Genomic DNA, 24,036 nt, shown 5'->3' on the forward strand with positions numbered 1-24,036 from the left:
GGCTAGAAACTTACAAGACTTCTCCACGGGGTCCTGCCCTTGTAAAATTTTAAGGAAGGTGATGCAGAGAGCATGTGCTTTCCTCTAGCAGGTGTATCAGAGAGAGAGAATGGGGCTGGGTCACACTTGTTAGTTCTATTCTCTCAGTCTCATCCATGAGAACAGTGATGCTTCCTCCTGTGGTCAAAAGTGAATCTAAGGACAGAGAGAGGTCCATATTTTACTCTGTTGGAAGAATTATTTTTTTACTGGAATTAAATAACAATAACCTCTTGAGTTTTGGAATGAAGTAGATTTGGAATGAAGTAGATGAACTATCTGAATATTTTCAGTTTTGCCCACGTAGTCTCAGTTTGACTTTTAGAGTAAGTAGTGATAGGATAGTAGCTGCTTCATGTCACCTTCTCACATGAACATTCCTTGAACTGTATTACAAAAGGAGACAGCAATTAATCAATATTTTAGCCATTGTTATTAAATGCTTAACAGCTAACCATATAATTCTAGACTCCTTCGTCTGCTGTGCTAAGTATATGCCAAGAGGAAGGAATGAGATGTGCAACATATATTGCACATTTAAAAGTTGTCTCTGCAAATTAAAACTACAATGAGGTACCAATTCACACCAGTCAGAATGGCCATCATTAAAAACTCTACAAATAACAAGTGCTGGAGAAGGTGTGGAGAAAAGGGAACCCTCCTACAAGGTTGGTGGGAATGTAAGTTGGTATAGCCACTATGGAAAACAGTATGGAGGTTCCTCAGAAAACTAAAAATAGAATTACCATATGATCCAGCAATCCCACTACTGGGCATATATCCAGACAAAATTCATCCAAAAACATACATGCACCCCTATGTTCATAGCAGCACCATTCACAATAGCCAAGACATAGAAACAACCTAAATGTCCATCAACAGATGAATGGATAAAGAAGATGTGGTGCATATATACAATGGAATATTACTCAGCCATAAAAAAGAACAAAATAATGCCATTTGCAGAAACATGGATGCAACTAGAGATAATCATACTAGGTGAAGTAAGTCAGAAAGAGAAAGACAAATACCATATGATATCACTTATATGTGGAATCTAAAATACAACACAAATGAACCTAACTATGAAGCAGAAACAGACTCACAGAGAACAGACATGCTTGCCAAGGGGGAGGGGGTTAGGGGAGGGATGGAGTGGGAGGTTAGGGTTAGCAGATATAAGCTATTATATATGGAATGGATAAACAACAAGGTCCTACTGTATAGCACAGAGAACTATGTTCAATATCCTCTGATAAACCGTATGGAAAAGAATATTTTAAAAAATATCCTTATAATCTGTCCCCATGGGCTTTTGCTGCTCTTATATGTTTGATGGATTGAGGAAAGGTGAGACAAAGGTGTTGAAGGCGATGAGGAAAGTCTATGCTGCTTCACTAAGAATAATTACAATAAAACTCCATTATTTCTCAGGTGAGATTTTGAATAGAGACAACAAGATAATATTCTTTTAAAAACAGTGCTGGGATAGGAGACTTCTCTCTTAATGTATATTCTTTTGAGTGGTAGGAGGGATGAGTTTCAAGTGTGCAACACTATGAAAAGTACAAAAAAAAGAAAACAAATGTGAAACATTTAAGGTTTATTAATTTTTTGGTTGTCGTATTAAATTGTAAGAGCATGACAGATATAGAAATCATCTTTTATGTTGTACGTAGAGCTCATTAAAGCTAAACAGATATGACATATCCATATTGCTTGGCTAGACTATCAGTGCAAAAGTAGATGCTGTATGAGCAATACATATACAAGACAATTGTTAATCTAAGTGAAAAACTGACACCACATTGGTGAGAAATGATGTTGCTGTACCATAGACTTTGAGATGGGAAGATATTTGAGGCAAAATCCTAGCTCTCATTGGATTGAATGAAGATATTGTTTCACTTCCCTGTAAAAAAATAATTTATTTTCATGTTCTTGATTGTGTATAAATCATTCCAGGGTTTATAACATAGACAATGATTTAGAAAGAGTGAAATCTATGATATAGAATCATAAGAGTTGTAATGAAAGCACAGATCTCCACAGTAATAGGAAGACACATCTATTTTGCATCTATTCTATTCTGGGTGTTACTTAGCAGAACCACTTAGCTCCAACACTAAGTGACTTTTTCCAGCTTAGTCTTTATCAGTAGATGAGATGACATTTGGCCTCCATCTCCTTTTCCTTTGGTTTAGACATCAATTTAAAACATCTGGGCAAGGAAGAGAAGTGTTATTTATTGAGATGCATCAGAGACTTCAGCTCTTTTCATATATACATATTTGTCTTTCAATAAACCACTTTCAATACCTACGAGCATTCATCAACACATGTACCCAAATACATACTTACAAACACGTATTTTTTTATAGATTAACAAAATAACTTAAAAACTTGAAAGTCTGTATATTTTGAATCGTTTCTTATTTGGAAAGAATTGAATATTACTTTTTTCCCCTTATCAATGAAATGGGATCAGAATATAATCTCAGAGCTAAAATTAATGACCCAGAAGTAGAATGTGATTATGTTTTTTTCACCCAATTTAACCTATGTCATACTGTGGCATATTAAAACTAATTTTTTTGCATAAACTTTTTCATCTTAGTATTTTCTGAATTTGGGCCTATTTTTATTTTAAAAAGCTTACTTCTTTGGCTTCTGAAATCTTGACATTCAGAAGATTTGGGATGATCACTGATACTCAAATTATAAATTATCTTTATATTTTAAAAAAATTATTAATGTCTGCTTGTTGCAATTTCAGCTAGCAGTTAATCTAATTGTTTAAAAAGAAATACATCTATGTAGTTGTGTGTGCTTAGCTTTCAGTCTGTCTGTTCACATATTTCTTTGGCGGCTCCCATTATAAGCTCTCAGATAGCATTATAAGCAAAATGAAAAAATTAATCAAATACAACTTCCAGCTTGTGGCCTTCTCCTCATGCTTCACTTCTGGAAGAGAAATGTTATTCTTTCAGTTTGTTGAGACGACCCTACTCTTGGCCCTTGTTCTAGGGTCCTTTACTTAGCCTATTAACATCAGTTCAGTCTTGTTGAGTATTGATTTTTTTTTTTTTTTTGAGTATTGATTTTTGAGGCTGCTCAACTTCATCCAGCATTAGTGTCCAACAGCACCATGTCCAACAGCACCATGTCCAACTGCAAAAGCAGCCTGAGATAAGCCTAAAACGTCATTGGAATCTCTAGAGCAATAGCCAGAGGTAATCGGCCACTACTCCTCTATATCCTTACTTGAACAAAATGGCACAAAAATGGTAGCATTGCCACTAAACAGTGAGTACAATGCTGAGGGAATTACCTACATTCAAGTGTCTTACATAATACAACTCCTGCAGCTAAACGTTTAATAGGAAGTGATCCAGAACTGGAGACACATGTTCAAACCCCAAGGCTATTCTAATTCTTAATATGATCCTTGGCAATTACTTAAATTATTTCAGGCTAAGTTGGTTCATTTAAAAAGAGCGGAGAGGTGGGCTGTTTATAATAGCTATTGTGTATTGAGTACTATGTCTAGACTTCTCTATATTATTTATATACATTATATCATTTAATTCTAATGATAATTGAGTGAGAGATGTATTAGTATTATTCCATTTTACATTTGAAGAAATTGAGTCCTGGAGAAGGTAAAATATTCTCGTGGGTGTATACCCAGTAAATGGTGGTGGCAGAACACAAATTCAGGTCTGTCTCTCTTCAAAGTCTGTGCTACAGGGATAAGGCTCTAGTTGGTGTTAATATTCTATGATTACCAGTTATTTGGGTGATGTGTGTTCTCCGTGGGAAGTAATAAAGGGTCTTGACACGCAGGATGACCTAGAATCTCTTGCATTACTTACGTAGTTTAAGGCATGAGGAATAGTATTTTTCTCAATAGGCTATAAGCTAGATGTATTTTCATCTGTATCCTTTATTTTAGATTGGAAGCTTATTGTAGCCCTGTTTCTGGAATAAATATGGTACAGGACTTAGTATATTACAGTGCCTGGATATAATTTGGGGATAATTGAAACAGGCAAGGAAATCATCCCTGATTAAATTAGTAAATGGCTGTCTGGAGAACCATTATAATTTATGAGGATTTGTTGTTCAGAGTGTAAATAATACCAGTGACAGCATTTCCTCAGAGAACAGAAGATCAAATCTGTTGCAAAGTAAGTGCCAATACTTCCTCTCAAAAACACAGTGGAAGAGACAGAAGTAATAAATGATGCTGCATTCATCTCGATGCTTATGACCCTCCTGGCTGCTTAAGAGCAGAGGGGCAGCATTTAATTCTTGCAGTGTGGTTCAACTACATATTCCTGCTGCCTACAACAGCCTCACGTTCTCAGAGGATAGCTGGATGAGGTAAGTGTCTACATAAGTGAACCCCATATAATCACATCTGCCATTTTTGGCATATAGAGAAATCTTTGCTAATTTCATGTAATAATCTTTTTATTTACCTTGTAATAATAATGATGATAACAATCTCCATGCTATAAATTACAGCAATACTGTGTTTATGTCACTTAGAATAATGTGAGGTACTTTGCAATTAGCATTTTTGAGTGTCTGCTAATGCAGCTTGCTTGTTGAAAATTATAATTTGTGGTCCTCTATTTCAGAGCTAACCCCAAAATCCAAGGTGCAGATTCTAGCCAATTTAATTCCACCTTTAGCTCTCCTACAGCATGTAAATTGAAAGCTAGGCAGCTTGTCACTCAAATGAGTTATTAAAAATTGATACCCTTCATCTCATCACTTTAAAATCTGGTAGTGTCAGCACATATTAAGAAAAATTTATGAAGTAAGAACAGCTATTGGTCAAATGTTAATCTTATATACTGGTGTTGCCATTTTAATTAATACATGTCCTTCTTTAAAGAGGCATTTGTTATATGAAGTAAATTATTGTTCTGTTCATCTAGCAATATCTGGCCCTTATTGATATCTTATTACATAGCCTTAATGATCACTTGACATTTAGTATTTCCTAGCTAACAGTGGAATGCAATGATTCATGTCTCTCGAATGGGTTATAAACTCCTAGAAGGAAGTCATTACGTTCTACATTCATTTTATTAATTGATTAATTAATCTGACACAAAGTTAGAACGTAGTAGGATTAGTAAATACCAGCAGATTGATGAACCAAAGTTCATACTTAATAGGCATAGCAGTATATATTTGTTACTTGTATTTTTTGTGATAAATTTGACATAAAATGAAGTAATATGTGTAAAACACACAATACAGTGCCTGCAATAAAATAGATGATGTAATATATATGCTTTCCTTTTATTCCCGTCCTTAACTTTATGTTCTCATAAAAGTGTGAGTATGAAAAACATGCACACACAATTTTCTCTCTTGGCAAGATGCTTGCTTTTGTGTAGGCACAACAGATACACCGGGATGGCTTCATTACAGGTAGTACTTATAATAAACTTTGCGTATGCTCAATTCTGTTTGTAATAGCCAACTTAGAAACTCATATATACACAGGCTAAGAAAGTAAGAAAGAAGAATAATATCCATGTATTTCATCGGGAAAAAAGCGTCACAATGAATTGCTTTCTTAGGAGATAATGTAACACAGGTCCAGCTTCAGAAAAAAAAAAAAAGCCTGCTGGCTTCTCATTTTGCATTTTACATCAATTTGTCCAAATTTTGTTTGGTTGATTGCATTGAATTGTCATGTTTTTGAAAAACAGCAACAGATTAAAAGAAAGCTCTCTGCAGGAGAAAAAATATGCTTCAGGGAAGAAGGAGAGCATAAAAGGAGAGAAGGCATTATTAATATGGGTAATTATATGAATATTCTCTTTATAATTTGTTTTGTTTAGTGCCCAGTGGCACCTTTTTGAACTCACTTTGTTGGTAACACACTTAATAGATTACTGAGTAATCAAAGCAGTTCTTATCACACAAAATTAGAATATACTTGCCACAAGGAAACAAAATAATAAACAAACATACACAGAGGTCAGCAATAGTTGAGAATAAATTCCACTTCCTCGGATGCTATGTGTGCAATAATTCAAAGTAAATGATAATATATTATACTCCAAGTCCATAACCTTAGAAAAAAAATCCTAGTTGGTGCTTGACTTACACAAGCCAAACAAGCTTACAGTGCATGGGTCTGTGTTGTTTGGCAAGTAGTCAATAAAACTGTACCTTATGACTTTCTCTCCTAGAGGTTCTAATCAAAACAATTTATTTCAGGCATGTAAACCCTGTTTTTCAGACCGCAGCTATTGTCAGCAGGTGCAGCAGCAGCAATAGCAGATGCAATTTTGGGATTGAGAGTCTCAGAGCTCCCCCATCTGTCTCAGTAATGGTTGGATTTCGTACTGGATCAATACACCATGTCAAGTAGAGTGCAAGGATTTTCCCCCTAACCTTTATAATAGCAATTTCCCTGCATCCAATCTTGCATAGCATAAAAGCAATATCCGAGGATATTATGCAAAGGATCTGGAGCTAATAGAGCTAGGAGGACATTAGCTACCAGGACACTGTGGGAGGCCAACTGTTCAGAAATTACAGCCTGTTTGATATCTTAAACCTCAGCTACAAAAAGAGAATGTCTTTTCATGCTAGATGTTAACTTGCTTGCTTCTATGAGCACAGGACAGTGGGTAAAGACAAGAAAGAGATCTGTAAACAAAGCCACCATCTATTTTTGTGTAAGAATAATCTGGCTGCTCTGGTTGGTTCTCTGGATGTATTTCTCATCAGCGGTGGGAGAGGAGAATTGAATGTGATGTGTTCGTCTTAGTAAAAGGTATTACCAGACCTGGGGGGAGACAAAGTGTTTTGCTTTGTTTCTGCTCCAGTTCTCTACTGAGAAAGAAAACCAAGAGGATTCAGTTCTTTTCCTTGCAATGGACTTGGAGCTGCCATGACTCACAGCTCAGAGCCGTAATGAGCCGATCGCTGTGATCCACTGCCCCTTAGTGGTTGGCCAATAGCAAACCTTTTTAACACCTACTGAACATCACAGGCTTATAGGTAAATAGAGAATGCAGGCTCTCCTCTCTGTTTCCTAAAGCAGGCAACAAAGACAATGTTCACAGCCACCCCTTTTAAGATGATGTTTTGTTTCTCTTTGTCGGGTAATGCAGAGGAACGTGTAAATACTCTGGGGTCGGAGATCTGAGACTATATCTCCCTGCTGTAAGATATTGGGGGAAGTTGCTTAACCTCTCTCAGCTTCTTTATTTTCTCCTTCCAAAATGGAATAAGCAACTGCCTACCTAAATTGATGCTGTAAGATTAATTGAGATAATGCAGGAAAACAACTAGCAAAACATCTGACATGGCTTGGCCTCTATGATGATGATAATTATTGTAATAAAAATGTATGAAGCACATGATCCTCCCACAATTTTGTAAGACCAAGAAAATGTGGACATGTCAGATAAACATCACTGTAGTCTCTATGAAATTACTTATATAGCCTGCCTTGATGGGTAACTCTAGGAACAATATATCACAACGATTCCTGCTTTCAGTCCAAATTACACATTGTAGAGGAACAAAATTTGCCACCCAAAAATGTGGCTCTTAGGCATGAGGGTTGTTTTGGGCTGGTTATTTCTGAGAAACAGTAGACTCAGGAAGTTTCTCTTTTTACTTCCTCCTTTTTTTTTTTTTGGTTTCCCAGTGCATATAAAATTTTTATTTACACTCTACTGTAATCTATTAAGTATGCAACAGCATTATGTCTAAACAAATGTATATACTTTAATTAAAATATTCTTTATTGCTAAAAATTTCCAACCATCAACTGAGCCTTCAGCAAGTCATAATCTTTTTTCTAGTAGAAGATCCTGCATCAGTGTTGATAGCTGCTGACTGTTCAGGGTGTGGCTACTGAAGGCTGGGACGGCTACGGCAATTTCTTAAAATAAGACAACAATGAAGTTTGCCACAATGATTGACTCTTCCTTTCATGAATGATTTCTCAGTAGCATGCATTTTACCCATAGCATAACTTTTTTCAAAATTGGAGTCAACCCTTTCAAATCCTGCTGTTGCTTTGTCAACTATGTTTAAGCCATATTCTAAATCCTTTGTTGTCATTTCAACAATCTTATACAGCACCTTCACCAGGAATAGATTCGATCTCAAGGAACCACTTTCTTGACTCATTCATAAGAAGCAACTCCTCATCCATGAAAGTCTTATCATGAGATGGCAGCCATTCAGTCACGTCTTCAGGCTCCACTTCTAACTCTAGATCTCTTGCTATTTCTACCACACCTGCAGCTATTTCCTCCACTGAAATCTTGAATCCCTCAAAGTCATTCATAAGGGTTGGAGTCCATTTCTTCTAAACTCCTGTTAATGTTGATATTTTGACCTCTTCCCTGGAAAGTCACGAATGTTGAATATTCTTAATGGCATCTAGAATGGTGACTCCTTTCCATAGGTTTGCAATTTACTTTGTCCAGATCCACTGGAGGAATCGCAATCTATGGTAGCTATAGCCTTATTTTTTTTTTTTAACATCTTTATTGGAGTATAATTGCTTTACAATGTTGTGTTGGTTTCTGCTGTATAACGAAGTGAATTGGAGAGACCTTCAAGATGGTGGTGGAATAAGATGTGGAGATCACCTTCTTCCCCACAAATACATCAGAAATACATCTACATGTGGAACAACTCCTTCACAACACATACTGAATGCTGGCAGAAGACCTCAGACATCCCAAAAGGCAAGAAACTCCCCACGTACCTGGGTAGGGAAAAAGAAAAAAGGAAAAACAGAGACGAAAGAATAGGGATGGGTCCTGTACCTCTTGGAGGGAGCTGTGAAGGAGGAAAAGTTTCCACACAGTAGGAAGCCCCTTCACGGGCAGAGACGAGAGGTGGCAGGGGGGAAGCTTCAGAGCCACCGAGGAGAGCACAGCAATAGGGGTGCAGAGGGCAAAGCGCAGAGAGATTCCCGCACAGAGGAGCGGCGCCAACCAGCTCTCACCAGCCTGAAGAGGCTAGTCTGCTCCCCCGCCGGGGCGGGCGGGGCTGGGAGCTGAGGCTCCAGCTTCAGAGGTCAGATCCCAGGGAGAGGAATGGGGTTGCCTGTGTGAACACAGCCTGAAGGGGGCTAGTGTGCCACAGCTAGCCAGGAGGGAGTCTGGGAAAAGGTCTGGACCTGCTGAAGAGGCAAGAGACCATTGTTTTGGGGTGCACGAGGAGAGGGGATTCAGAGCACCGCCACTCACTCCCTTCTGGCTTGCAGAGTTTCTGCTGAAAGATCAGCTGTACCTTACGGGGATTCCTTTTTATGTTATTTGTTGTTTTCCCTTGCTGCTTTTAATATTTTTTCTTTGAATTTAATTTTTGATAGTTGGATTAATATGTGTCTTGGCATGTTTCTCCTTGAATTTATCCTGTATGGGGCTCTCCTCACTTCCTAGACTTGATTGACTATTTCCTTTCCCATGTTAGGGAAGTTTTCAACTATAATCTCTTCATATGTTTTCTCAGTCCCTTTCTTTTTCTCTTCTTCTTCTGGGACCCCTATAATTCGAATGTTGGTCCATTTAATGTTGTCCCAGAGGTCTCTCAGATTGTCCTCAATTCTTTTCATTCTTTTTTCTTTATTCTGCTCTGCAGTATTTATTCCCACTATTTTATCTTCTAGGTCACTTATCCATTCTTCTGCCTCAGTTATTCTGCTATTGATCCCTTCTAGAGAATTTTTAATTTCACTTATTGTGTTGTTCATCATTGTTTGTTTGCTCTTTAGTTCTGCTAGGTCCTTGTTAAACATTTCTTGTATCTTCTTCATTCTATTTCCAAGATTTTGGATCATCTTTACTATCATTACTCTGAATTCTTTTTCAGGTAGACTGCCTATTTCCTCTTCATTTGTTTAGTCTGGTGGGTTTTTACCTTGCTCCTTCATCTGCTGCATCTTTCTCTGTCTTCCCATTTTGCTTATCTTACTGGGTTTGGGGTATCATTTTCTCAAGTTGTAAGTTCATAGTTTATGTTGTTTTTGTGTCTGCCCCCAGTGGGTGAGGTTGGTTCAGTGGCTTGTGTAGGCTTCCTGGTGGAGGGGTCTGATTCCTGTGTTCTGGTGGGTGTTGCTGGATCTTGTCTTTCTGGTGGGCAGGGGCACATCCCGTGGTGTTTTGGGGTGTCTGTGAACTTAGTATGATTTTAGGCAGCCTCTGCTAATGGGTGGTGTTTGTTCCTGTGTTGTTTGGCATGGGGCATCCAGCACTGGAGTTTGTTGGCCGTTGGGTGGAGCTGGGTCTCAGCATTGAGACGGAGATCTTTGGGAGAGCTCTCGCCAATTGATACTACGTGGGGCTGGGAGGTCTCCGGTGGTCCAATGTCCTGTTCTCGGCTCTCCCACCTCAGAGGCTCAGGCCTGACACCAGGCTGGAGCACCAAGACCCTTTCAGCCACACAGCTCAGAAAAAAAGGGAGGAAAAAAGAAATTAAAAATAATTTTTAAAATAATATTAAATTTAAAAAATTTTTAATAAAAAAATAATAATCATAAAAAAGAAGAGGGCAAACCAATAAACAAATCCACCAATGATAACAAGCACTAAACACTAAACTAATATAAACATAAAATCAGAAACGAATCAGTCGCAGACAGCAAATCCCAAGTCTACAGTGACTCCCAAAGTCCACCGCCACAATTTTGGGATGATTTGTTGTCTATTCAGGTATTCCACAGATGCAGGGTACATCAAATTGATTATGGGGATTTAATCTGCTGCTCCTGAGGCTGCTGGGAGAGATTTCCCTTTCTCTTCTTTGTTTGCACAGCTCCTGGGGTTCAGCTTTGGATTTGGACCCGCCTCTGCCTGTAGGTTGCCCTCAGGCATCTGTTCCCCCCCCACCCAAAAAGGAGGGGATTAAAGCAGCAGCTGATTGCTGTTGCTCAGCTGTTGCTCATTCAGGCCGGGTTGGGGCGGGGGAGGGAGAGGTACGGTAGTTATAACTGGAATGCAGGGTGAGCCTGCAGCAGCAGAGGCCAGCAGGATGTTGCAAGAGCCTGGGGGCGCCATGTGTTCTCCCGGGAAAGTTGTCCCCGCATCACGGGACCCTGGCAGTGGCGGGCTGCACAGGCTTCCATGGTGGGGAGGTGTGGATAGTGACCTGTGCTTGCACACAGCATTCTTGGTGGCTGCAGCAGCAGCATCAGTGTTTCATGCCCGTCTCTGGGGTCCAAGCTGATAGCCGTGGCTCACACCCATCTCTGAAGCTCTTTTAGGTGGTGCTCTGCCTTCTGTGAGCAGACAGGGAAAGAATCCCCTCTCCTCACACACCCCGAAACAATGGTCTCTTGCCTCTTAGGCAGGTCCAGACTTTTTCCCGGACTCCCTCCCGGCTAGCTGTGGCGCACTAGCCCCCTTCAGGCTGTGTTCACGCAGCCAACCCCAGTCCTCTCCCTGCGATCCAACCGAAGCCCGAGCCTCAGCTCCCAGCCCCTGCCCCCGCGGGTGAGCAGACAAGCCTCTCAGGCTGGTGAATGCTGGTCGGCACCGATCCTCTGTGTGGGAATCTCTCCACTTTGCCCTCCGCACCTCTGTTGCTGCGCTCTCCTCCGTGGCTCCGAAGCTTCCCACCTCTGCCACCCGCAGTCTCCACCCCCAAAGGGGCTTCCTAGTGTGTGGAAACCTTTCCTCCTTCACAGCTCCCTCCCACTGGTGCAGGTCCTGTCCCTATTCTTTTGTCTCTGTTGTTTCTTTTTTCTTTTGCCCTACCCAGGTATGTGGGTATTTTCTTGCCTTTTGAGAAGTCTGAGGACTTCTGCTAGCATTCAGTAGGTGTTCTGTAGGAGCTGTTCCACGTGTAGATGTATTTTTGATGTATTTGTGGGGAGGAAGGTGATCTCCACATCTTACTCTTCTGCCATCTTGAAGGTCCCCAGCTCTTACCTCCTCCTTAATTTTTAAAATAATTTAGATAGGGAGTGTGTGCCAGGAAGTGAGCTATTATGAAAGATAACTTATTTTTACATCAGCAAGACTCCTCTGTATGACAAGGGAAACATTTGCATACCAAACATTTACTCTTCCCACCTCCCTGTCGATTGTCTTCCTCCCCTTTGAAGTCCTAGACCCACATCTCCTTCTCCTTAGCTCAGGATAGCATATAAGCCTCAATTGCCTGTCTGTGGGTCTCATATTCTTATGCGGCCTGTATATATACATTATCAAATTTGTTTTTCTCCCGTTAATCTGTCTTATGTTAATTTGGTTATTAGACCAGCCAAAGAACCAAGAAGGGTAGAGAAAATATTTTTTCTCCCTTACAACATCAATTTAGTTGTTGTGGTTTGTGGGTTAGATTATGGTTTTTCTGAAATAGGATTTTAATTAAATGCTTCACATATCTGTTGGTAGCCTACCATTCTGTATAGTCATTGTGCATAGAAAAAAATAAGTAATATCAATGGTTTCAAGAAGCAGCTCCTAACTTAGCAGAAGAGACAGATAGGCAAACTTACCTAGATAGAAATTCGACTCTGCTAAATTAAAGATGTGTAGTAAGTGCAATCATATTATAGAGGAGACAGTTGTTGGCAACCTCAAAGTAGTTTTCATAGGGAAGATGATGTTTTTAGCGGTACTTGAAATAATAATTTTACAGTTGGATAAACAAGAGGAAAATATTCCAAGTAGGAAGAATAGCAAAGGTAAGTACTTTAAAAAAATGAAGTATTTAAAGAATAATTTAAAAATTTAGTGTGGCAAAAGCATGAGCCATGTGTTAGGAATAATTACCAATAAAGGTGAACAGGATAGATTTTGAAGAGCCACAAACACCATGCTGAAGTTTTACATCCTATGTACTATAAGCAATAAGGAGTCACAAGGGAACATACTTTGGTTTGGTTTTGGTTTAATTGTATTCTGCCCGGACAATAAATGGTCTCTGAAGATACCTTGAACATCCCTCTGGAATCATTCTGTATGTGAAGTAAAACCTTTTGCTACGTTATGAAGATGTAAAAATTATAAAGTATCACGGAAAGAAGAATGTTATTCCCCCAAAATCCATAGGATAATATGTCAGCTTGTCAGCTATACCTACAAATTTACCCAAGTATCTGTCTATTTCTATTAGTATCATTAATAAAACCCAGATCCAAGACACCATCATTTCTCACCTACACTACTGGACTGGCTATAATCATTTTAAAACATAAGCCAACCACTTGAACTCCCTTGTTTAAAACTTTCTTTAATTCTTAATTTCATTGAAAATACAATAGAAACTTTTATTTATGTCTCACAAGGTTTTTATAACATCCTCAAACTCACCACATACCCATGCTTCTACGCACTCTTCTTCAGCAACACAGGTTTTTCTTGTTCTTCTAACAGCTAAACTCTTTTCTACCACAGGGTCTTTATTCTCTTTTACCTTTCCTGGAACACAGATCTTCTGTATATTTGAATGTTCCACCCCTTCACTTCATCAAAGTTTTTGTTCAAAGACTTCTATTAGGGAGATTGGTCCTGACCATAAACTGAAAAGTAGCTCCTTTTTTCAGTCATCATTCTCTAGTCTCTATCATTTCATGCCATTTTATTTCCTTTCGGCATTTATTGCAAGCATAAATTATTGTAATTTTTACTTATTTATTTGTAATCATCTGTCATATCAGTGAGAGCAGTCTCTTTTATTTACCTTTGCTTCTCCAGTGCTGTAAAGAGTGCAGGCATGTGTGTTTATAAAATGTTTGTTGAATGAATGAATGAATGACTTACTAAAGCCAGAGTCACATGAGAATAAAAGTGAAACAGAAAGCAACTGAGATGCTAAATCCAAAAGCAGAAGGAAAAAAAAAAAAAGACAGAGAGATGACTAAAGAGGAAAGCATAAGCATCACATGTATTAATAGGAAAGAAAAAAACAAAAGAGACATAGCTAGTGTCCAAATGGCTATGTTTACAGTCAATGGCCATTTAAATTCATTACATCAGCGATAAGTGGGAGCATTTGGAATTAATCGTCCTCTCTGTGACTGCACAGGCTCTGGGGGACCTGCTGAAGGAAGTGTGAGAGATCTTCATAAGCAGCCTATGCATGGACTCACAGGTGGCTGGAGGAAGAGGCAATGTGTGCTTATGTAGCACAGCAGCGGCAGCTGGAAAGTCAATGCCACATCGCAGGATCCCTCCACAGATCTTATAGCAGAGCTCTGGTGAATACAGGAGCAGGAATTATCTATAAGAAACTCTGCCATTAGGAGATGTGATCCTAATTTTAACAAGCTGGGTTTTATATCTGCTCCCTGACAGAAAAGAGAGAGGGGAGGCAATGAGGTGAAGACCAGAAGTCTTGGAAATAAAAAAGATACTATGTTTGTTGTTACTTTGAGAATTCTGTCAGGTGGGTAATTCCAAAGCCAGTAAAATCAAAAGGAAGAAACAAGGTCAGAATTAGACCAGTAGGTACTTGAGGTGTGTTCAGACTATTGGTTTAAATATTCCTCTAAACCACCTATTTAAGGCAGATGTTCATGCTAGCTAGAGCTGTTACTCTAGGTGTGAAACAAGTTCCTTCAAATGAGAAGGGAAAACTACAAAATCTAGGATCTGGTGGTTCATGTAAAAAGGCAGCAAATACTTGCATTCTAGTTGTATTTTTTGTTTGTTTCTTTCTTTCCTGAGGCAACTGATAATATTGTCTGCAAATGACTAACATTATATATACATATATATATTCACATATATATATATATATAAAATTAACAGTGCTAGTCATCACACAAACTTTCCTACAGACACTCTATTTGGCTGAGCTACCTGTAGGAAGAGCTGCCAGCTGGGGAAATGGATCTGTGTGGCCCAGAATGCTAATATAAATGCTGATCTCCTGAATCTGTGAGAACCACATGGAATGAATAGTAACACAGCATATTGTAGGTTTTACGCAGGAAAAAAAAATGCCTGTGATTAGAGATAAATTCATGGGGAATAAAAGAATGTGGAGGCAGAATTACAGACTTAGTACAGGAAAATAGATTAAGGTTGAGAAAAAGTAAGATAAAAAGAGATTTGGCAGGACGCTGAAATGCTTTTAAATCCATGCAAATAACCGACAAGGGGAAACGAATAAGTTGAAAGAATAAAACAATGTGTTTTAGAGCAAGACAAAAAGATCAGCTACAGGGACAAAACATTAAAAAACCTTTACAAGTTATCTAAGAGTACGAAATTACTTGAAAATGTTCTCAAGTATGTATGCAAAAAACAATAACCAAGCAAAGAACATTAATTGAGCAAACAAGGAAAAATCAGAGCGACCTGGGTTAGCAACATTATGCAAATAAAATGGAGGGATTCTGCTTTAAAAAAAAAGAATTCATTATAAATCTTGAATGGAGCATTTGGGAAAGATTTTTTACTTTATGCCGTTTAAAGTTTGCACAAAACAGGTACTGATCAAATTCTCATGCATCACACTATAGAGAAACAGCGTGACAATCTTCAATTCTGAGAGGCTGGGTGCTGGACCTCTAGTGCTGAAACATCATAGACTCTATATCTTGTCCCCCAAGGGGCTAAATATGAGTTATTAATCTGGAGTTTCTATGGATGTGTTTTGTATATGGGGAAGCTGAAGATCTGTGAATAATTTAAAACCATAAACTGTAGGAGAGCAGGGCCTATTGCTGTCATCATTTTTTTGTTTTTCAAAAAAGTCCTCAACTTTAGTTTCAAAAGCACTGAATGGTTACCAAATGATGATATAAAAGCTTAATGTAATGATGATATAAAAGCTTAATGTAACATTTGTAGATCATAATACATACATAGCATAACATATATAGATCACATATATATGTGTTTATGAAATGTATATATAGTTATTATATATTATCTATATATTATTATCAATAAGCATTAGTTCATGTTTTTATATAATCATTTGGTCATCATTCATATATATAATAACTTGTGGAATTGAGAATCAATTGTAAATCCCCAGTGAACAGTGGATTGCTTTGGGAACTACATACCTGATGCAATAAGGAGTCATCAATAAAGGTACTCAATGGATAGATAACTATCTCCAAAAGCACACTGAAATACCAGTGTTTTCTTTCCTCTCTCAAACATGATGATGTTGTATCTAATACAACCAGTTTATTTTGCTCAAATTATAATTTGTCTTTATTAATTAAAGGCAACATAGTTTCATCATTCACTTAGTCACTATTTCAACAGTTTGAGATTAAATTATTAAGTGTTTTATATATATATATATATATATATATATATATTTTTTTTTTTTTTATGTTTCTATTTTGCTAGATTTTCTTTTTCTTGGAATGGCCAGCCATAATTTTCATCTGGAAAAAGCTTGCCTCTCTAAAGGCATGAAATCTCATACAGAAAAATGAAGGTCTTGATTCAGCTGTCTGTAAAACCATATAGCTTATTAAACTGAACTGCTATTGTGTTGCAACGGCATGATAATTAATCATGGGACAAGGCTAAAAGCCCAGAACAGAGAAGCTTTCTGTTCTTAGTGCAGTCAAAATGGGTTAAGTGGGCATGGTATTCATTAAAAACTTGAAGAAGTGGTATCCACTAATTTTTTTTTTTAATCAAATACTGGACTTAGAATGTGGGTAATAAGTTTAAACAAACACAACATAAGCACAGTTGCTTGAAATCTGGAACAAACATTTTAAGATTGGATCTTTGCCCTATTTCAGGTACAAAATAAATATCTTCATATCCTCTGCATTGTAGAGAAAATGTATGGGAAATTTTCTGGGGTCTACTGTATGGAAACTGAGACGATTCTGAAAATTTTCTGTTACCCAAATATGAATTTGGGCAGACCTCTGCAGACTATCTCATTTGTTAACATTTTCCCTTATAACACATCCCTTTGTTTTGTTTGTTTGTTTTTAAATTTACTTATTTATTTAGTTTTGGACTGCGTTGGGTCTTCGTTGCTGCATGCAGGCTTCCTCTAGTTGCGGCGAGTGGGGGCTATTCTTTGTTGCGGTGCGTGGGCTCCTCATTGCAGCAGCTTCTCTTGTTGCGGAGCACAGGCTCTAGGCACGTGGGCTTCAGTAATTGTAGCATGCGGGTTCAGTAGTTGTGGCATGCAGGCCCTAGAGCACGCAGGCTCAGTAGTTGTTGCTCGCGGGCTCTAGAGTGCAGGCTCAGTAGTTGTGGCGCACGGGCTTAGTTGCTCTGCAGCATGTGGGATCTTCCCGGACCAGGGATCGAACCCATGTCCCCTGCATTGGCAGGCAGACTCTTAACCACTGCTGACACCAGGGAAATCCCCTTCCCTTTGTTTTTAAACTCTAAATTTTGTCTTATGTACAGGTCTCTCAATACAGTGATATTCATTCAGTGCTTAAATAGGAACAATTTGTATTAGCTTCCCCCAAATCTATTTCCTGTTATAAAACATTTGTAACAAAAGCATATGAGAGAAAATTCTTGACTTTTACATTTCAAGTATAATTTGTAGAATGTCATATTTATATAGGGAAAATTTGAAATGCCTGTGGATTCCCAACAATTGGAAAGTGTGTTTTGCTTATTGTGGGCTTAAGAGATGCATTCTGGCAAAATGCACCATATATGACACTTTCTCTGCTATATTGTTCTCATCTGAGCATGACTTCACTACGTCGTTGTATTTAGCCCTTGTTTTTGTCTATTATGATAAAATGAGTCCCAAAGAAGTTGAGAAATTATTAAAGAAGATTGTACAAAATGAAGCAAAGCAGATGAGTAAAGTCCATGTCTCTGCATATAAGACAACTGTTTGTTAATAACTGTATTAATATTTTGGATACCAAGTGGCAATGTTTAAAGCAATTTACATGTTTACCTGATAGTTTCGTACTTTTTTTCTGGCATTTTACACAATTTATCTACATTTGTGGATAGCGTTTGCACATTTTAAAGATACATGTAGCGCTTTATAATGTTTCTCATTTAAACTAATGAGAAATTGGGTCCTATTAGGATTTTAGAGTAGAAAGTCTGACTCTCAGTAAAGGATTACTAACTTTAAGTGGGTGATGACTGATTTTGGTCCTTCTAAGGCTCTGAATTGTCAAGTAGCCTCATGGATGCTTCTCCTTGGAATCTGGCGTCATTTTTAGGCAGATTTCAGCCTCTTCAAGGTTGCTCTTGTTTCTCCATGATTAGGGCAACATTACATCTTAGGAGACACAGCTGTGAATCCCTCCCACTCTACAGCTGCAAGTAATGAGATAGTAAAGGGAGATTGGACAGGATTGAAAGGAAGATCTCTGAACATGGAAGTTAGTTTAACACTTAGCCTCCTCTAATATTGACCTAGAGCCCAGGACAATAGCTTATTTTACCCATGAGACTTTGTAAATTTTGATAAGACATTTACTAACAGAGGAGTTGTGTCATTTGGAAAGCAAGAGTAGGTATACTTGACTACACTTAGGTAAAATCTAAGAAAATATACACATAAACTCTTCATGAGAGGTGAGCAGTTTAACCTCAAATTATTTTTAAAAAAATAGTTGAATAAATGGTTAAATTAGTTAATGGCAAAATTAAAATGTTTACTTTTAACAAAAATGCATACATTAGATTTGAAAAGAAGACCTTATTTTAAAGGTCAAACCAACACAGACATCTATTTCCTGCACTTGGCATTCCCTATTGTGAGTGCATTTCCATAGATGTCCGTACTTTTCAAAGTATATATTTTTATCATGTGCAGTGGTTTGCAGAGGGAGGAAAGAATATTCTATTTCTTGATTATGCAAATAATGACATTTTCTTCTTATATTCTTTTCAATAATGGGTCAAAATCAAGCAAATAAAGAATAAATATTTAAAATCTGAAAAACAATCACTTGTCTGTATTGACACCACTGTGTAATATGGATAGTAATGACTCATACTTCAGTACCACCCTCATGGGCTATTCAAATTTGACTTTCTTTCTCTCCTTTCCTTCTTCCTTTCCCTTCCCTTTTCATCCCTTTCTTTCCCTTCCCTTCCCTTCCGTTCCATTCCATTCCCTTCTTCTGCCTTCCTGCTTTCCTGCCTTCTTTCCTTTTCTCATGCTCATTCTTTTTTTTTAATATCTTTATTGGAGTATAATTGCTTTACAATGGTGTGTTAGTTTCTGATTTATAACAAAGTGAATCAGCTATACAATATACATATGTTCCCATATCTCTTCCCTCTTGCATCTCCCTCCCTCCCACCCTCCCTATCCTACCCCTCTAGGTGGTCACAAACCACAGAGCTGATCTCCCTGTGCTATGTGGTTGCTTCCCACTAGCTATCTATTTTACTTTTGGTAGTGTATATATGTCCATGCCACTCTCTCACCCTGTCACATCTTACCCTTCCCCCTCCCCATATTCTCAAGTCCGTTCTCTAGTAGGTCTGTGTCTTTATTCCCGTCTTGCCACTAGGTTCTTACACTTGCTGTCTCCTCTCTCACTCTCAAATGTAATTCTGTGCCTTGGAAACAGAGATTCCTATCCCCATCATTGAAAGCACATTTCTAACTCTTCTGCAGCATCATGGCTTTCAAAACAAGGCTCTTTTTTTTTTTTTTAATGTAAATGTTCAAATAAAATTAGCTTCAGTATCTGAATTGCCATTACTGTTGGTAAATGAACTTTTATAAATGTTTTATCACGAAGAGCATTTGCATCCAAATAAGGAAAGACTAAGCTTCAATATCCATTCTATTTGGTTGGCAATCTCTCAAACAGTTTCCTATTGGAAAATTGTTAAGGGCACTTGATGAATGATTTCACTTAGTTACACTAGATGGGTTAGCACACCTTGTAGTATTCAGAGTTTTATTGGCAAGGAATATTAAGTTCATCTTTTCTACATTTATAATTTCCCTTCTGTTTTCTTCAAGTTCTTACTTAGATCAGCAGTTCTCAAAATTATTCAGTTGGTTTAGCAGCTGCAAGTCACAGTGCTCTTTGTGAAACACCACTGAAATACTGAGATACCCAGGATAAGGCATCTTTAAATTACAAATACACAATTTTGTGGCATATAAAATATCATTTTACATACATATGGGATTGATAAGAAACAACAAGAGTTGATGTTCTAAGACAAATATATTTGGAAGAAAAACATAAAATTAAAAAAAAATTATCTCCATTAGGTATTTTTCTACAAATTGGGAAAAGACTCATTATTCAATTATAGCAGCAGAACACCTTGATCCTGGTAATGGAACATGTTCTGCACAATAATTATTTAAAAACCATCTTCCTACAGACTTTGAAAAAAGACCAGGCAAGTAAAGAACATGTACATGACTATAATCAACATGAAAACTGGCGGGATATTTAAATGTATAAAATTCATGCTACACTGCATGATGTATGATCCGAACAGATTGTTTTAAGCAAATATAAGTTAATTACATTAAAACTTTTAGTTGGTATTAATATTGTCTGCGTATTTAGATATTCCTTGGACAATAACTTATAGATAAATTGATATGATAAGCAGTAGTCCTATAGTTTTATCTTTCTGTAAAAAGATAAAATAAAATGGGGCTTCCCTGGTGGCGCAGTGGTTGAGAATCTGCCTGCCAATGCAGGGGACACGGGTTCGAGCCCTGGTCTGGCAAGATCCCACATGCCGCGGAGCAACTAGGCCCGTGAGCCACAACTACTGAGCCTGCGCGTCTGGAGCCTGTGCTCCGCAACAAGAGGGGCCGTGATAGTGAGAGGTCCGCGCACTGCGATGAAGAGTGGCCCCCACTTGCCGCAACTAGAGAAAGCCCTTGCACAGAAACGAAGACCCAACACAGCCAAAAATAAATAATAATAAATTAAAAATTAAAAAAAAATAAAATGAAACAATCTAACAAATATGCACAAACTCATTAAATAACTGAAATATATTTTTTAAAGAAATGTCTTTGTCATATAGCACAAAGAATGCAGAGGAGATATATTCATACAGGCTGCTATTTTTTGAATTGATTACTGGTACAAGATATTCTCAGATCATCACAGTCATAGAAGAAGGTTCTGGCAAAAATCCACCATCTATTCCTTCTATAAAGGGTTGGTAAATTTAGGAGAATTTAAAGTTGAGTTTTTTCTTTATCGGTAGTCTGCATCAGGCTTAATTTCTCAAGATGGTGATCAAATACTTAAGAAATACAGTTCTTGTTCACATAGGTTGTAGAGAGATTAGGTACACAAAAAACTGAGAGAAAGATTAGGATGGGGCTTCCCTGGTGGCGCAGTGGTTAAGAATCTGCCTGCCAATGTGGGGGACACAGGTTCGAGCCCTGGTCTGGGAAGATCCTACATGCCGCGGAGCAGCTGGGCCCGTGAGCCACAATTACTGAGCCTGCGCGTCTGGAGCCTGTGCTCCGCAACAAGAGAGGCTGCAATAGTGAGAGGCCTGCGCACTGCAATGAAGAGTGGCCCCCGCTTGCCACAACTAGAGAAAGCCCTCGCACAGAAACGAAGACCCAACACAGCCATAAAGAAAGAAATAAATAAAATTAAAAAAAAAGAAAAAAAAACCCCTAGGCATTGGGTTAGCCCAGTGTTTGCACGTATATTAAAAAAAAGATTAGTATGTATATATATATATATGTATATATACACACACGTATGTATGTATATATATATCTATTTTACTACTAAGAACTGGTTGATTGGTAAGTATCAACTATAAAATGGAATATTAAAAAAATAGAATTACAGTTATTTGGCCTGAAAAATATAACTGAAAATAAGTAATTTAATTTTGCAAATGATGAAGCCAAAGCTTAGAGAGGATATGTGACATTTCCAAACTATCAGTGTGGGAAGGGATCTGTTTACACAATGTATAAACAGACATTTCCTCAAAGAAGATAGACAAATGGCCAATAAGCACGTGAAAATATGCTCAATATAATTATTCATCAGGGAAATGAAAACCAAAACTACAATGAGATATCATATCATGCCCATTAAGATAGCTTCTATCAAAACAAAAACAAACACAGAAACAAACAGAAAAACCCAGAAAGTATCAAGTTTTGGTGAGGATGTGGAGAAATCAAAACCTTTATACACTGTTGGTGGGAATGTAAAATGGTACAGCTGCTGTGGAAAACAATATGGTGGTTCCTCAAAAAATTACAAATAGAATTACCATATGATCCAGCAATTCCACTTCTGGGTATATGCCCAAAGGAGTTGAAAGCTGGGTCTCAAAGAGACACTTGTACTCTCATATTTAGCAGCGTTCATTGTTCACAGTAACTAAAATGTGGAAGCAACCCAAGGGTCCGTCAACACATGAACAGACAAGTAAAATGTGGTACGTACACACAATGGAATATTAAAAGGGAAGGGGATTTTGACTTATGCTACAACATGGATGAACTTTGATGACATTATGCTAGGTAAAATAAGCCAGTCACAAGAAGACAAATACTGCATAATTCCCCTTATGGGAGGTATGTAGAGTCATCAAAATCACAGAGACAAAAATAGAATGGTGCTTGTTAGGGGCTGGGAGGAGGGGGGAATGAAGAGTTATTGTTTAATGGGTATAGAGTTTCAGTTTTACAAGATGAAAATAGTTAATGGCATGGACAGTGGTGATGGTTGTGCAACATCATGAGTATATTTAATACTATTGAATTAAACACTTAAATGGTTAAGGTGGTAAATTTATGTAATTTGTATTTTACCAGAATAATAAAAAATGGGGGAAAAAAAGATCCTATGGTGCATACCGAGAAGAAATCAAATAAAACATGGTCTCTGCTCATAAAAAGCTTATAGCTTATTAGTGGAAAAAGTGCAAGTACAGAAATAACTAGAATACACCAATCTAAGATGTGGGACTTCAGTCTGGTGACTTTTTATTCTATCACATCGTCTCCTAATCATTAGAAATGGGTGGTGATTGAGAACTCTGACAAGGGGCTGGTACCTCTGGCTACAATGGGCATTAGCAGATGTGTCTGCCTTTGAGGTTCACAGTTGTTCAGAATGGGTGTGGAGTCACAGAGCAAGATAACTTTCCCAGAAGAAAACACGGACTGTTTCAAAATCTTCTTACAATTAAGTCTGAATTTTGTCTAATAAGCAAACACCTCCTTAACACCTTGTCCTAAAGGTCCTCTTTAGTAAAACCTGGCATTGTAAAGAATTAGAGTTGTAATGTGGGAATAAATACACCCTCATATTATTACATTTTATTTATTCTTCATGAATATTGACTAATATCATTTGAGATATTTCTACACACTGTTTTTCAAACTATAGGAATGATATATAAATAGAGATTAGAGAATTTTAAATGCAGATTAACTCAAAATCTTTTAATTATAAGCAAGTATATTTCTACATTAAAAGTGAGGTAAGATCCCATTTGAATTTTGACCTCATGAAAGAGTTGCTATACAACTAAATATAGATTACATAAAATCACTTGCAGAGTAAAAGGGAGGGCTAAGAGAGTATTTCTTCAATATATCCATATTTGGAAGTATAGAATATTCCATTGAAGAAGGCACAAGAATAGCTTAAACCTTGAAAGTTCAGGGTGGAATTTCATTTTATTTTCTGCTTTCATTTAAGTCCCACTCTCACATTTATCAAGGGTGAGAAATACAGGCCACTCCCACAGGAGGTCTTGCTATCTGGAGATCTTATGGCAGAGCTTCAATACAATACTAGCCAGTGTTCCAAGATACAAAAAATAAATCAAAACTAAATTTGGATTATATAAGCAGAAAGGGGATTTACTGATAGAACACTGAAGGGTGTGACTTCAGAATGGTAGTGTGAAGAGTTCTACAAAACTGTCACCCAGTGAAATAACCACTAATGGTGAAAATCATAAAAAAATTAAAGTATCTATAAATGGTCCTAAGGGCATGTAATAAATGAAGAAACTAAATCTTAGTAAGAATAGCAAGAGTCTGTGGCAGTTGAGCACAGTTCCCCACATC

Source organism: Balaenoptera ricei, chromosome 5, assembly GCF_028023285.1.
Source record: "Balaenoptera ricei isolate mBalRic1 chromosome 5, mBalRic1.hap2, whole genome shotgun sequence".
Classification (NCBI taxonomy): Eukaryota; Metazoa; Chordata; class Mammalia; order Artiodactyla; family Balaenopteridae; genus Balaenoptera; species Balaenoptera ricei.